Raw genomic sequence first — 13003 nt, forward strand, 5'->3', positions numbered from 1 at the left:
TTCTAGTGACCACATACTAAAAGTGAGAAATAATACTATTTTGTAATTCATTTAAATAAATACAAGTGAAATTCAATTTTTCTATATTCTTCTTGTCTTATAAATCTAAACAAAGTATTCTAAAGATTCTAGAATATTAGTGAATTATATTTATTCTAATATTAACAAGACCTCATTATTAAGACACGGTTTTTAGGATTAAGGCCGAGATTAGTTTCTAAGATATGGGAAATTAATTGCTAAGATTGAGGATATTAGTCAACTCTCTCAAAATATAAATAGGACAAGATGGGAGAAGTTGAAAGCACATGAGAACACTTGATGGAGGAGGATACCGAGATAATAAGGAGAGTGCATCTGAGCAGATAAAGTGCATATTTGTCATAGCAAACAACAAGAGGGAATCCATATATCAACAACATCATACAATTGTAGAGTAGTATTTGTTGCCTTATTTCTTTAGCAGAGCCATAATTCTACTTCAGTAGGTTATAATTCTATGTTATTTAGTATTTTGTTTATCATACAACTACTACGTTACAACATAATGTGGAGGTGTGTTTTTTTCTTTGATCATTGGAATGATAAGTTGATTTGAAGGGGGGAATAATTGTGGATGTCTGGTATTTATTTCCTAATATTGTTGTTAATTTTTCAGTGATATGTGTTCTTGTTGCATGTTAAAAAATATTCTTTTATAATTTATTTATTAAATTAAGAGAAATATAGGAGAACAATCATCTAAGGAACTTTGGAAATTTGATATGGTATTAGAGTAGGTCTTCAACTATCAAAATCAAGGACCAGAAATTAGAGGGTGTTGATTAAAGGACTAAGCACTCTTGCAGACAATATTTTCTCTATTTTACCTTGAGGTATGGGAAGTAACTTACCTCTCTTTCTTCATCGAGGTGAGAAATAACCCCTCCCGCTCCATCATCCCTGGACATTGATGGATATTTTAATGAGACTATGGAGTTGACTAAAATTGATGGAGTATCTTATATTTTGGAGTTGGCTGTAATTAGCTTTAGAAATATATAATTTTTATTTATGGAAAATTTGTATAGCTATGAAAAATAAATATAAAAAAGTCATGCTGCTTTTCCTCTACATTATATTGCATATATTTGCATTAAGATGTTATTTTAGTACCTAAATGCCAAAAAATATTTAAGTATGGGGGTTTAGGCAGTGCATTTTAAAAAATTGCTTAGTTGTGATAAGAATAATTTCCTATGCACCCCCACATTTTGGATTCTTTTAATACTAATTTTATATTTTAAAAAATAATAATAAAATTAGTGAATCTTTTAAATTGTAATGCAAGTACACAGATCAATCCACATTTGTGAACATGTTGTGATCATCCCTACAGAAAGCCCTAAGCATGACCTTTCCAAAAATTTTGAGTTTCTGGGTCTCACTTCTCAAAATCATTGTTTTAATCCCTAGTGCACCCTGCCCCTTTAGCCACCTGCGTTCAACGCTGGTTTCTCCTTTCTACACCAACACTAATCAATACTAGTTGCTCCTTGCTGGGGGTGGTTGATTCTAGAAATTCAAGAAAATTAAAAAGATTTTTGAAGATTCCTCTTCCAGAATCTTTTAGGGGTTGTTTTAACCATTTACTATGGATAAGAAACTCGAGTCCTATATGATCCTACCTTAGAGACTTCACCTCTTATCCATTGATCTCATTCTCCCATCATAAGTAGATTTCAAGCTCATTGTGGTAAATCCTAAACTACCATCCCTATCCTATAAATTTATTGCCATCCACAACATTAGGTTGGATTTTGGAGACTAATCATGCCCTCATGTTGTTGCCTTGAATCTAAAGATGTCATCATATTCATGCATTAGGGTGACATTGAGGTGTGATTTGTGACATGGAAGGATAAGTAAACTTGGGGAGATCTCTACAAGATCAACTACTATTATTGGTTGTAAACTCTCTCCTATTTATATTAATACAAAGAGTGTGTTGTTTTCCCATGTGTGTTGTGTTACATTTACATTCATGTATTTCAATGCCTCGCTCGTTCATTGAATAGAGTGATTGAGTTATGCTACGTAGTTGTTGTGGATACTTGTCTTGTTTTGGTTATATGTGTAGGTTCTAATTATAGAATTGGGAGCTATGATTGGATCTTACAAGCTAGGAGAAAAGTAAATCTTACGACAGATTCCAAGTAAGCCTCTTTCCCATTCTTCAATTTCTCTAAGGGAAACTCTATAGTCTTTGATTTTTGTTGTTCTAGACCAGTCCACTAGGTCTACGGAAGATACTTTTGTCTGCAATCATAAATTCTGTATAACATTGAGGGTCCTACCATAATCACTCATTTCTCTTACTGTGTAGGTCTTATTAAGATATTGTGTATGAAATCCAAATATAGAGCTTTATAAGTGTGTAGTTTCATTAATCATGAATATGTGGACAATATTAAGAATCTTTTCAAAAACAGAGACAATATTAGGTGGCTATAAAAACTAACGTGTTTTTGTTTATGCAGTGAAACCAACCATAATGTTAAGGAAAAGAGACAATCCCACATATTTTTCTAAATTTTTATGAATGCACACACATTAATAACATGTATGCATTATTGTTACATAATATAAAAAACATGTAAAACTCCCTACCCTTGACATGTTTCAAAAATAAATATTTAGCAGTAAAACCTTCTTCTAGAGGAAAATAGCCTATTTTCCTGTCCAAAACATAGTCATGATCCCTCTACCCATCCTCTTTGTGAAAAACCACCAAATGAATCTTGGAATATTACTTGGAGGTGAAAAAACCAACATGGAGGAGATAATGTGATATGGTTGTAGGCCTTTTTCATAGTTCTTAAGGCCTAGAAGGTTAATTTTATTCCATAAGGCCATTTTTTTTCTTTTCAACCATGATCTAATCCTACAAACCCATTATTTTTCCCAAAACCAATAAATGGTGGCCATATTTCATTTAGAGGCCAAGAATCCCATATAAAGGTCCTATGTGGTTTTTTAATGCATATTTAAAAATGCTTCAACTAGGAAGCTTTATTAAATTCCCAATGTCTTTTTTATCCTTCCTTGATCATTATTAAGACAAAAAGGCCCATTAGTGTTATCGATAATGTCATAATGTCCCCTAGTAAACCACTCACAATTGAAAGTTACTAAAGGGAGGAAATGTTTTGTGGATTGGAAGTGTTTTTAATGGTGATTGAACCTAAGAAGCACCATTTAGGGCACAATTCCCTTAGTTTCCTCCCCTAACCTTGGTTAGACTTTGAGGCCCATTCTTAATTAAAAATTATCCTAGTCATGACACCCATAGTGCTATTGAAGGTAATCAATAACCAACAAAGCTTTAGCAAACTTCTTCCTTGCTATGGCTAGGGATTCTCCCTTTTTCACTAGGCTCTTCTATTCTCATTAGACCTTCACATGGGTTCCTGCAGGCAGCAATAATGATTCTCCACCTCTCCTCCTTGGTCGTAAAAACATAAAACCCTTAGGTGACAGGTTGAAACACAAAATGATGATGATTATTATTCTACCTCACGCATTCATCATGCTCCACTTAACTTCGGTCTTCATTATTCCTTGCTGGCAGTCCATTTGACTGGTTAAAATCATTAAAACATGTGGCTTTTAAATTGGTAGCATCACCTATTGAAACAATATATATTATTAGGTGCCTATTGATCTGGCAATGCTTATGTTTTCATCAATGGTACCATTCAATTCCTTTTGATTTAGCAATTCCTTCTTCTTATATCATTAAAAATGAATGCTGTGAATTAAAAGGCAACACCAACTTCTTATATCATTAAAATGAGCACTGTCAAATTAAAAGGCAATGCCAACTTTAACCAGCGGAATGATGTTATTTCAGGACACCAATATTAATATCAACATGATACAGGCTAATTAGAAAGAGTAGTTGTATGCGCTAACACCTTTATCAGTTAAATAATAAAGTCAACAACTCGTAATTGACCATGACATCTCCCATGTAAGTAAAACCTAAAAATGAATAAAAAATTATTGTTTTTCCTTCAGTGATTTACCTTACTATCTTGTTCTTTGTTTATGATCTCTTCACATATGAGCTTGGTATTAGAGCCAATATTCAAGTTTCTATTATTCTGCTAATGATTTCCTCACACATTAGCTTGGTATTAGAGCCAAGAATCAAATTCCCATTTGGGGCCTTGAAAACTAGAAACGAGGTATTTTTTAGACACCCTTATTGCTTGAGAAAACCGAGGGGTGTAGATGCGTCTCACAAGGATATTTTTGCAAGTTTCAAATCCCCAATTTGCATATATTTTTGGGTTTTTAGAAGTGTTTTTTTTACAGATAACCATTGTAAATTCATGGATTTAGTGGCATACATTTTTGGTGAACATTTCAGACAATTCATGGATTGACTGAGATGTATTTTTCAACATTTTATATCGGAAATTTCGCATTCATTGCAAAAATTTACTTGTAACTCCCTTGTGACTCACTTGGAACTTCCTTGTAACTCACTTGTAACTCTTTGGAACTTCCTTTTAACTCACTTATACTATTATAATGTTCTTGTGGTTTCATCAAGACATTTCTCAACATCCCTTATGACACTTGCTAATAGTTTCTCTTATTTGATGGAGTATTATAGGAATTTTAACCAAGAAAGTATTTGTCAAATCTATTTTTTTTGAGTGACAAAAGTTCAGGTAGGATAAAATAAATTGACCAAACATCTACTATGTTGTCTAGTAAGCAAAGATCAATTAGAGGTGAAAAGATTAGAAGAAAATTCCATAGATGCATGTGATTTTTTATCGCTAAAGGGGGGTCATGTTCTTATGATAATGAGAGCATAGATGACAAGCTTGGAATATTCACAGTCTTCTGATACCCAACCTAACACTCAGGTAAATAAAGAAATGAAGAGAATTTATAATTATTACTTGTAAAATCTATTGGTTATTATTTTTGGCCATAAAGTAATATGCTTGGTTATAAAAAGCATACAAGGAATGTAGATACAACACATGAGCCTAGTGATGGTGGAGTGCCTCTTGAAATTGATGTTCAGCTCGGTACTGGAGGTCTTTAATGTGTTATAAGAAAATTATAGTATGGATTACAATTAAAAATATTTAAATGCAAATTTTGTATTAATTATAACCTTTCTTGTTTCTACTCCAGAGTGTGTACAAGATGAAGCCAAATAAGAGGAGGAACATATGGCCACATTTGAAAGTATTTTGTGTCCCTCCAGTACTGATGTAGGTAAAGAACACTTACTACTCTTTTTATTAATAAAACACTTGTATTAATAATAACTATAAATATGACTTTAACATTTCTTTATTATTGTAGTTAATGCTCCGCCCCCCTTGGAGTAGCATAGATGTATGACCAGGTCGGGTGATCTAGGTGGATATTGGTGGCCACCGACCTATTCCACTTGGACCCCCACCATTGTTTCTTTCAGTTTCCTTAATTGTAGCACAATTTACTATTTTTGGCAGTTTTTTTGGGTCATGAACTTCTGAAGCCGTTTTGAGGCCCTAAACGACGTTTTTTTTTTTTTGGAAAATCACTGTCGGCGAATATGAGTATTCAACCCAATATTTGTCGTTAATAGTTGTATTCCTCGTATATATATTTCTAATGAGGTATCGTATGCGTCAAACGGAGATCGTATGCCAAAGTTACGATCTCGAGAAGTTGATGTACCAATTTACCCCAACGGGGCCCATAGTTTGGCGTTTCATCTCCTAGGGTTAGGTTTTTGGATGTTTGTGGTTTTCCATTGCTTCTTAATAATAAATAGGCCCTCAAATCTCATTGTAACATAGTTCAAACACATGTAGCCACCACATCTCTTCTCAGAGATAAGCTACCATCGCTCGAGCTAGTTTATTTCCATTCTGTATGTAAGCATATTTCAGTTCTTTGATATTCATGAAATTAATTTTTATTTCTTCTGCATCTCTTTGTTTATGGTTATATCTATAATTTGTTGCCTTCCTGTTTAAATTCAGATCAGTGGTATCAGAGCGGTCTGCTCTTTCTCATTCTTATTTGAATGTCCCCAACGAGGTCGGGGTATAAGGAGTTAGGGATCGATCTGGTTGAACCTTTACAAGATCAGCATCACAAACCCTGATGGCCGCCCATGGGGGAAGAAAAGAAATACGAGGGAGCAGGATATCCTATCAAAATATTGCTCGAGGAGGCCCTCAAGAAACAAAGGAACACAATGATGGATAACTTTGACTAGATCCTTCAACGATTTCCCACCGACGATGCATCCACATCCAAAAACCACTCTGGAGGCACCACTCCTTTTAAGGTACAAGTGAACTTTGACATTCCCATTTTTGAGGGCCAAATAGATGCAGGCGTAGTAGATAAATGGTTAAATATGCTAGAAGGATATTTTTCTGTTCATGATTTTTCCAGCCGGAAAAAGATTACTTTTTCTCTTCTCAAAGCCTCCCCCCACGTCAAGGACTGGTGGGAAACCTACTGTGAGTATATGGATGAAAGTACACCCTCATTGTTTTCAGCCGCACCCACTTTTTCGTTTCGGGACACCATCAAGGAGCAGTACTACCCTATCGGGAGATATGAGGATAAATGCATAAAGTGGACCACATTGCGGCAGGGAAGGGACTAAGACGTGCCAAATTTTACCAATTATTTTCATACCCTTTGCACGAAGTTGGGTATCAAGGATTCTAAGAAACATTTGGTACTCAAGTACTATGGCTGCCTACACAGGTACATCCAGGATGAGATGAGTTTCTGAACATCTTCTTGATCAGCACAACATACTAATACACTGTCAAGATTGAGTAGAAGCTTAAACATAAAAAGCGAGACTTTGGATATACAAATCCGAAGCAAGGGAAATGTGCCCCCAAACTGTAGAAAAAAGGAAAAATCCAAGGCAAGGTGGCTTAGGAAAACCCGCCAAATTTGCAAGCAAAGAAAAACACTGCGATGCGGAATAAGGACACATAAAGTGGTGTGAGTTCCATAAGAGCTCCACTCACAACACAGGTGAGTGTTGGGACAAGTAGTCACTGGTGGCCGAGCTGAAGGATTCTAAATCAGATGCATGTTTTGACTTTGAGTCAGAACCTGACAAGGGGAATGACAAAGGGAATCAGATTATCAATGCGGATACCAATGCTACCATTGCCACCACGAAGATCCAGAAGGAGGAGCCCGAAGATCCATAGGAGGAGGAGCGACTCTTCCACTCCCAGATGTGGGTAAAGGGTTCCACACTACAGTTCATTGTCGACATTAGGAGTCAAAATAACCTCATTTCAGTAGAGGTCGTGAAGCAACTAGGCTTGCCAACCACAACACACCCACAACCATACACCATCGGGTGGCTTCACCAAGGACGAGATCTCGCATCATCCAAAAATATCGCCTTCCATACAAAATGAATCCCTTCACGGATGACATATTATGTGATGTTTCTCCTCTTGATTTTTGTGATGTATTATAAGGCATACTTGTGGAAGCAACATGATGTGTATGAGTCAAGGCCTTGCGTTGTTATTGTTACCTTTGGAAATAAGTTGTACATGATACCAGAGGTAGCATTACCTACCACCATCTCTTTGGTTAACAAAAAACAATGCAATAAGCTCATTTCCAAACCAGGAAATTTGTTTTCCCAATGATACACCCTCAGGGAAAGAAGAAGACGGTGGCCATGACCTCTAGACATGGCCCCTATGCACGACAACAACAGATGGACAAGGTCATGGAGGAGTACAAGGACATCGTCACCCACCCGTAGGGGTGCCTCTGCACTGTTAGGTCAAGCACTCCATCAATATGACCCCAGGTGCACCGTTGCCCAATGGACAAATCTATTAGCACTCTATTATGGAGAATGATGAAATAAAGAGGAAGATTTAGGAGACGTTGTGTAAATGTCACATCTGGCCTAGTTCATCACCCTGTGGGAGCCCGATCGTGTTGGTACAGAAGAAGAATGGGACTTGGAGACTCTGCATTCACTATCGAGCGTTGAAGAAGATCACTGTCTGGAATAGGTACCTAATCCCACATATTTCTAAATTTTTAGACCAACTCAAGGGGAAAAATATTTCAGCAAGATCGACTTGAAGTCTGGATATCACCAGGTACAAATTGAACCCTCCGATGTGTGGAAGATTACCTTCAAAGCCAAGGAGGGAATTTTCAAATGGCTGGTTATGCCTTTCGGGTTGACGAATCTCCTGCAACCTTCATGAGGCTGATGGATGACATCTTGCGACCATTCACCAAATCATTTGTAGTGGTATAATTGGATGACATCCTGATCTTCAGCTAGAGTTGGGAAGAGAACCTCCAGCACTTCCGACAGGCTCTCCAAACATTGCGACAACACAAGCTGTGTGCCAATTTGGAGGAATTCACTTTTCGCATGACCTAGGTTAAGTATCTAGGACACATTATTGATGAACGGAGGGGTGCATGTGGATCCAGCCAAGATCCAAGTCATTCGGGATTGGTCAACCCCAACCACTTTGACAGAGCTCTGCAACTTTCTAGGTCTTTCCAATTTCTACTGCAGGTTTGTGTTGGGGTTCTCTCATATCACTTGGCCCTTGTGTCAAGTCACCAAGGGAGAAGCGAAAGAAAATTTCTTTTGGTTTGAATCTCAACAGAAGGTGTTCGCAGAGTTGAAACATCGCCTCTGCTATGCATTAGTGCTCACATTACCAGACTTGCAACAACCATTTAAGATCAAGATAGATTCCTTTGACTATGCTATTGGGGAAATCCTTACTAAACATGGGAATCCAATGGCATATCACAGTGAGACACTTTCAAACACAGCCTAAAAGTATCCCACTTATGAAAAAGAGATGTATTTAATTGTGCAGTCCTGCTAAAAATGGAAGCATTACATTTTGGGGAAGGAAACGATCATCCACATAGACCACCGACCCCTATAGTTCATACAGATGCAAGTAAAGTTGCAAAATGATCACTGTCATAAGTGGTCCACATAATTGCAACAGTTCCATTTGAATATCATGTACAAGAAGGGAAGCACCAATAATGTTGCAGACTGCCTCAGTCGACCATCGATCATGGCATTAACCACCGTGATCAACTCTTATAGGAACGAGACTTCTGATTGGCCACTTCTCTACAAAAGTGACCCAGAATCCAGCCACACATACCAGACGCTCTTGGAGGGTCAACAAGTTCCCAAGTTTCACCTCCAGGATGCACTGTTATGCCACCTGGGACACCTTTGTGTTCCTTCAAGAGAGCGTGCCAAGATTATTTGGGAGGTGCACTACAGTCACGTTGTTGAGCATTTTGAGGTCAAGAAAATAGTGGTAGTACTAAAAAAGTATTTCTATTGTCCTCTTCGACATGATGTCAAGAAGTACATTAGATCTTGCACTTCCTGCGCCATTGCCAAACCAACCATCAAGAAGCAAGGCCTCTATACTCCATTGCCTACCCCTAGTCAACCTTGGGAATCCATCTCCATGGCTTACATGCTGGCCCTTCCTACTACTAAGCATGACAATGACTCTATTTTTATGGTCATCGACAGACTCTCGAAGATGGCCATTATGGTGGCCTACAAGAAGAATATCACAACAGAAGCCACTGTTAAACTCTTCTTTAAACGAGTGTGGGTACACTTTTGGATCCTGCAGTCTACCATCTCAGATCGGGACAACAGGCTCCTCAGTACATTTTGGTCCAGTCTCTGGTCGATGTTGGACACCAAGCTCAATAAGTCCACAACTTTCCATCCCCAAACTGATGGCCAGACAAAGATCGTCAATAGGATGATCGTACACATTCTGCGCATGTACAACTCAAAGCATCCATGCATATGGGATGAGTGTTATAGACATATTTGGGCACTGCAACCCCAATCACATATGTCCATAAACCAAGGGCTTTTAATTCCCTAAAAGTGTTGTTTCATACCCTAAAGGAGCAAGGTCAGCTGATTACATCATCTCCCAGAAGTTCTCCATGAAAAGCTACTCAGAACTGGTCAAAGCAGGACCATACAGACTACCCAGTGCTAAAGGTGCGATGCATCTCACCTGCCACATGAAAAAAGTGCGATGCATACTGGAAAGCCCTTCTATAGGGTGTGATGAGTGAGAGCAGAAAAATGGCACAAGCAGTTTGCTAGGTGGAAACCCAGAGAATCTTCTAGAAACTACTCATTTGACACTTGCCTCTCTAAGTTTGCCCAGGGATGAGTAAGAGATCTAAAATCTCCATGCGGAACCAGGAACTATCAGAGAGATGACACTAATCAAAATCCCAGAATCTGACTCACCCCCCTGCAAATATCTAGAAATGGATCCCTCATCCAAGAGATCCAAAGGTTGGAATTGGGTAATTTGCAAAGAGGTGCTGTTGGTTTCTCTTTAAAGACATTGTTGGGTGATCTTGCTTTGTGTGAGGTGAAGAGGGCTTTTAAGCTGGGAGGATGGCGCTGGGTCAGACCGAGTGGTTGTAATCCTCTCTTCTATGACTTTTACTAATAAATCTATTTGAGTTTTCCTCCATATTCTTGTGTATCTCTGAATACTGTGTTTGTTGTATGCATTTTTATGGTCAATATATATCTGATCCTATATTGTTTACATTGAAAGATATCTATGCTTTGATGGTATTATGCTGCTATGAAACTATAGTTGCTCTTTGAAGCTGGACAACTAAGGAAGCAGTGGCGAGATTCTGTCAAAGGGGAAAGGAAACAAGCAAGGAGCCAAGCGGAAGACTGAGGTTGGTATTCTCTGCTTCTTTCTCATCTCTCTCTCGTAAAGGAAAAACAAGTGACTTTAATCTGTTTGTTTCTAAGATAGCTACCCGTCTTAGTGGGACTAGCAGCTCTGAATAGACACTGTTAGAGTCGGTTTGGTCAGCCCTCCGTCAGATATCAAAACTCTTTGTGCATTTCAATTTTAGGTGTCCCGCTCCATTCACTCAGCTACATTTCGCTAGGGGCATGCCATGATCTGACTGAGAAAATCATGCTAATCATTTTCCCTCATGTCTGGCTCCTGCTGGCTCTGGTCTTTTGTCAACAATCACCAAAGTCCATGACAGTCAAGGTCTGGTCCTTTACAGGACAAAGTCATTTTCTATGTTTGGGTCTAGGGATTCATCAATTTGGTCTTTGAAAACATGTCCAGAAAAGCCACGCAGGCTAGAGGGAGGCCCTTACACAGCTATGGTTCAGAGAGCTTCATCGTCACGTGGATAGACTTCGACTCTTCTTCAAAACTCTGTTTTGAAGAAAAGTCAAGCAAGGTCATTTATGACAAAATTTTCCAAAAAATCGCCAGTTGACTTTTCAGAGGCAGTTATGGTTTACATGGCCAAATGCTCTGTCATACAATCCCTGCAAAGATGTGCCGAAAATTTCATCATTTGAGCCAAAATATCAAAGGGAAAGTGAAAATCAGTGTGTTCTAAAGTCAATGAAAAAGTGCAAAACATAACATTAGAAAAATGGGTTTTCAAGGAAGAAAAAATTAAACCCATCTCTTCCAAGCCTATATATACTTGTTTTGACCCAAATCAAAGGCATTGCGCTACTACAAGACTTGGAGAAGACATTGCAAAGGTGCGCGACACACATACCTAGGAGCGCGGTGCACTCACCGGGTGCGGCGCACACGCAGCCAGCCCGCAGTTGAAGATTTACACAGGTGCGGCGCATAACTAGCACGCGGCACACTGGGATTTGCGCGCGACACACACAGTCCAGGGGCCGAAACACATTTCCAAAGCACTCCAAATTTCGGTGAATGCCATCAATTCAAGAGATTTTCAGAGCAACTACCAACTTCATTGGAATTCAAGGGCAGCATAAAACTCAGGGTACAAACAACAGTAATGGCATCCGAAGTTTCATCAGAGTATGAGGAGGAGACCCACAGTGACACAGCTTCGGGAGAAAGGGCCCAAAGGAGACACCACCGGAGTGGCAAACATCTTAGAGATGAGCCAAACACCCTCATCGAGTTGCAGGCATGCCCTCTTGCTATGTCTTGTTTCCAGCACTTAGCATGTTTCAAATTTTGTCAGTGGGTGGCAAATGTCAGAGTTCATCATGAGTTGGCCTCTCTTTTTTCACTTCACCTACATGGGGGACAATCTATCTTGGCTGGGGTCACTTTCACATTGACACCCGAAACCATATCAGTGGCAACAGGCATACCAAACATTGGAGAGCAGTGGCACAAGAAGAAGAAGGTAGAAAGGCATCATTATGAGCCTTACATCAAAGACAGCTGTTTGAGCCACCTCACAAGAGTTTTTCCATTCAGATTTCTGAAAGACGAGTATGCCCCACTCATTAAATTGATCATGAAATACTTCAGTTGCGAGGGGAGGTTTTCTCGCCTTTATGCATACCACATCAGGTTGCTCATGCACTTTACCAGGGTTCGGATGATGAACCTCCCATTTTTCATCTGCGGGAACATAGAGAGGATGAGAAATTTCATGTAGCACAAGACCCCTCGACAGTAGCTTAACAGTGTGTATCACTTTGCCCTTATCTGGATTTTGGTAGACCATCAGTTGGGATTGCAGGGTATTGCTTGGGAGGACTTCATCTCCCGTGACTCCTTCAGTGCTCCATAGGTGGTTTTAGAGGCAGAGCATGAGGCAGGGGGCACATCTCATCAGTATGAGTGACATGAGACTGCCACTATGCGAGTATACATCACCTATCAGAAAGGCAGTAGACCCTTATTTGCAGCAGCAAAGCGAGTGTTATCTCCACCCGGGGTGGAAGGGGCCTCGCTTCCGATATCAGCATCATAGGAGCAGGGTAAGGGCAAGGAGCTACTGCAGGAGGAAGGGCCATCAGGTGAGCGAGAGCCCGATTTTGTTCTCCTCCAGGATGATGAGACAGATACAGAACCAACCAATGAGGAGCTTACAGAGATTATCCAGGAGCAGCAGT

Source organism: Pinus tabuliformis, chromosome 7, assembly GCF_031772625.1.
Source record: "Pinus tabuliformis cultivar Carrire ecotype Pingquan chromosome 7, CPIR1, whole genome shotgun sequence".
NCBI classification, from domain to species: domain Eukaryota; kingdom Viridiplantae; phylum Streptophyta; class Pinopsida; order Pinales; family Pinaceae; genus Pinus; species Pinus tabuliformis.